The sequence below is a fragment of the Puccinia triticina genome, chromosome 5A (genome assembly GCF_026914185.1).
Source record: "Puccinia triticina chromosome 5A, complete sequence".
Classification (NCBI taxonomy): Eukaryota; Fungi; Basidiomycota; class Pucciniomycetes; order Pucciniales; family Pucciniaceae; genus Puccinia; species Puccinia triticina.
In genome coordinates, this window is record NC_070562.1 from 5,023,152 (window position 1) to 5,027,763 (window position 4,612).

Consider the following 4,612-nt stretch of genomic DNA (forward strand, 5'->3'; position numbering starts at 1 on the left):
ATGTGGTATAGAAAAAACTTTTTATTTTTCCACTTTTCCGTCTACCACACCGATGGACAATAAATTCAAAAAGTACTGGATTCCAATGGAAGACTTTGCGGCCGTCAATCAAGTTTTTGACCCCCATTGCAAGTTCCAACAGATTGAATTCATTCTCTCAGAACAACTCGGCGAAGCTCAAGCAAGCATTAGCATAGATAGAATCAAATCAATTGTTTCAACCTGGTTCAACAAAGTGATTGACAACAAAAATAAATTGCTCGCTAAAAATGTATCCAACCGGAATCCTCAAGAAACCTTGACTAATAGTAACAACATCTTAAAAACAACACTCAATGAAGATGATGAGAGATTCAAACAATACCTCAAAGAGAAAAACATTTCCCAATCTGTGTCTACAACGGCTGAGCTTGATCTATATCTCCAGGAGGCACCGATCTTAAGCGAATCACCTTCATTTTCAGTCCTCTCCTGGTGGTGCACCCACACGGAACGCTTCCCCACTCTAGCAATCCTAGCAAGATTGATTCTTACAACTCCAATGACTTCCATCGCGTTGGAGTCCGCATTCTCCACCGGCGGCAGAGTCCTCAGCAACTATCAAAGCCAAATGAAGCGCTTGTATGCGGCCAAAATTGGATCTGCAACAATGAGGGTGTAGTGATGAGTGATGAAGATGATTAGAATTTAGCATGATGTAGACTTGGTTTCTTTCCCGGCCACTATTTTTCTCTTTTCCAGGCTCCTCACATATATGATATGATTGAGAAATACATAAATACACTCCTTTCTCCCTCAATGGCTCAAAAAGTCCCGGGTTGACCTCGACCCAACCCGGACCCGACCCAACCCACATGCTTCCAAGTCGGGTTCGGGTTCGGGCGACCTCTTTCACATTTTGACCCGACCCAACCCGACCCAAGCTTTAGTCGGGTTCGGGTTCGGGCACAGCTTTCCGACCCAAACCCAACCCGTTTACATCCTGAGTGGGCTTGGTAATGGTAGGACCTGACAAAAGGATTTAGCAGGATTTGGGAAATATGAATTTGATTGTAACTTGTTTATTACTTGATTGTCTGAGAAAATAAAATAACAGCATCAATTGATCCTCACTGGAAACAAGCTGTTGAATTTCTACCTTTGGTGCATGTGTAATTAAGGAGTTGTGGTCTTGACAAGAGTTGAGGAAAAATCAAGTTCCAGGAAAATTTGATTCTATTCTGCCTCTGCTCTAACCAGGTGTTTTGAAACAAAGATTGGAAATAAGATATTGATGTACAATTTGAAAAGGCTGTAAGAATATTATCCTTGGTGCATTTCAAACTGATGAGTTTTTGTCTTGGCACAAGAGGGGAGATATACATGTATTTGTAGCATAAAGAGATTCCATTATTATTACCATTCTCTTGCTTCAGTTATCAAAACCAAAAAATGGACAGCATTAATTGATTAATAAATGAATGGTTTTACTCATTTTTTCTTGTGTAATTTAGGAGTTTTGGTGAGGTCAAAAGTTGTAGGGAATATGAATTAGCAGGAGAGGTGTATTTTGTTCTACTGTTCTCCCACCTGAATTTTTAACACCAAATATTGGAAGAATAAATTTCATATTTTTTTAGAAAAGACAAACAAATCTTGAATCCTTGCCATGGTTCTCATTAAGGACTTGTAGCCATGGAAGGATTTGAGGAAAAAAGTGGGTTGGTAAGAAATGTGCATTCCCTTATGAACACTGTGTTCATTGGAGGTGCCAACAACACAACTCCTACATTACAAGTGAAACAAAGACTCAAAACTTTAATCTCCTTTTAATCATTGATCAATCAATAATTTCCAATTTTGGTTTTGATAACTGAAGCAAGAGAATGGTAATAATAATGGAATCTCTTTCTGCTACAAATACATGTATATCTCCCCTCTTGTGCCAAGACAACAACTCATCAGTTTGAAATGCACCAAGGATAAGATTCTTACAGCCTTTTCAAATTATACATCAATATCTTATTTCCAATCTTTGTTCCAAAACACATGGTTAGAGCAGAGTTAGAATAGAATCAAATTTTCCTGTAACTTGATTTTTCCTCAACTCTTGTCAAGACCACAACTCCTTAATTACACATGCCCCAAAGGTAGAAATTTAACAGCTTGTTTCCAGTGAGGATCAATTGATGCTGTTATTTTATTTTCTCAGACAATCAAGTAATAAACAAGTTACAATCAAATTCATATTTCCCAAATCCTGCTAAATCCTTTTGTCAGGTCCTACTATTACCAAGACCACAACTCCGTAGTTACACATTCACCAAAGGTAGAAATTTAACAGCTTGTTTCCAGTGAGGATTAATTGATGCTGTTGTTTTGTTTTTCTCAGACTCTCAAGTAATAAACAAGTTACAGCCAAATTCATATTTCTCAAACTCCTACTGCGGCCTTTTGTCAGATCCTACCAAGGCCACAACTCCCAAATCAGACATTTCTCAGGGCTGAGAACATCAGGTTTATTTGATGGAGACCATCAATTATTAGAGGACCTACAATGAAACCTTCTCCTACTAACACTAGGTGGCAGGTTTCCCCAAATCCTGTTAAGCCACAACTCCCAAATAAAGCTTAGCCCAAGCACATGAAGTTATGTTTACAGCAGTTGAAAACTGTTAAATTAAATTGAACAAAAAGCACTCATAAAAGCTACAAATGAGATCAGCAAAAGATTGAGGGGAAGGAATCTAGCACATAAGATTTTTCCTTGTACGCACAGGCTCTGAACAACGGCTGAATGGAGAGGAATCTTGTGAAGGTAGCAACAATTCTTACCGAGGGGGTGACAGCAGCCTGAGCCCATGGAAGCTTGGTTGGGGAATGGCAGCGGTGCCAGCCTAATGTGATCCATCCTCACCTGTCCGCGAGGTAGTTTCCTTGGCTCGGAAAACTGTAGTCGACTCGGATCAGCCTCATTAGATCCACCACCAATCCTTTTGCCCCGGTCATCAATGGCCTTGTGAAGATAAAGATAGACGAAAGCGTCAGTCAACTTGGATTGATCTGATTCCACCTCTTGATTGGAATCCCGCAGAGAGCTAGTCTATGGGTGATGTTGAACGGCTGGTTGAGGCCGGAGAAGAGGGGTGATGTTGAACAACCGCGTGAGGCCGGAGATGATGGGTGATGTCGGATGTGGCCGGCCAGTAGTGACCGGTAGCCTAAAACGTATACTGTTTATGTGCATGTATGCACATAGGGGAGGCGGAGTGCTGCGAGGCCCAGTGGTCCATGCAGTCATGGAAGCCGATGGAACCTTGGTTCCGAGCTCGGAGCTTGCTTAGTCATGTATATGGAGAGGGCGGGCGAGGGGCAGCGAGGGGCAGCTCTGGAGACCTCCCATAGCCTGTGTGTTTCATTTAAGCAGGCTATTGGGTAGGTTGTTTCCAATCTCCAGGGGTGTCATCTGGCCAATATCTGCAAGTGAGTGCTTCTTCAAAACAGCAACATGGCGATAGGCTGGGTGAAGGAAGAAAGCCACAATGTAGATATCTTCATGGTATACTTTAGTTTGTGCATGTATAACATCAAGACGTGTAGACATCAACTTTGGATATGTTCTTGTGAGTGTCCAATAATTCTTTCCATATATTGGCAAGGGTTGTCTCAGCGCGTTTGAGATTACCAATCGCATCAACCACTGGTTTGAGGAGACGAACTAGTGTTTGATTTGCAGTAAAGTGATTGCAATCCTCAATGACTTCAATAACTGCTTTGGTAATTGAGGGTGTATCAACAAGAGGGTCACAAAGTAGTTCCAGGCACTTCCAAAATCCAATCTCATGGGATTGGACTCCTAGGCAGACCTTGGCCATCAAGTACCACCGTGTTTCACAAAGAGTTTCAAGACCGTGCTTGATTTTGTTTTCTTTTTGCCAAGTAGCAAGATGTTTGCGCCAGAATCCCGCTTGCAAAAAGTAGTTAACGAGTGTCTTATTTGCCTTGACAATTTCGGCCATGCTTGGATGGCTGACAAGTCGCTTTGCAATCAAGTTGAACACGTGCAAAGTGCAGTGAACTTGTCAGGCTTGGTGATGCCAAGAGTATGAATACTCCTCTAGCTACGCCGGCGACAGAGCACGGGGCGATGTAGCGCGCTGCAAATGCGCGGTAGAAGTGCGAAGTAGCTTTGGAAAAAGCTGCTTCTAATGAAACCAAAAAAAAGAGGTTAACAGAGGGGCCAGGGGCGCCAGGGGTGGTTTAGTGCCCTCCGCGGTTCTTACAGGGCCTGCGCACGAAATGCGCAGGGGTGTTTGTGTCCTGTGACTTCTGGGGCCCTTGGAAAGGGGGTTGTTGCGCGATAAATCGCTCCCAGGATATAGATAGGGATAGAGATCCCAATAGAAAGACAAAAAACGCAAACTTACTTTATTAAGGTAGGTTTGCGGAAAAAAGACTGATGATTCCAAAAAACCGTAATCGGAGCTTGGTCAGAGGGCGCGCTGGTCGGATAGGATGAGGGCGGGTCTGGCAAAGCTGCAAATTGGTTATAAAGGTATCTGGGGGATCTTTAATCACCCAAAGGCCCCCATTTATATATACGAGCTACAACCGGTAGGGTTGTAGCTCTAGG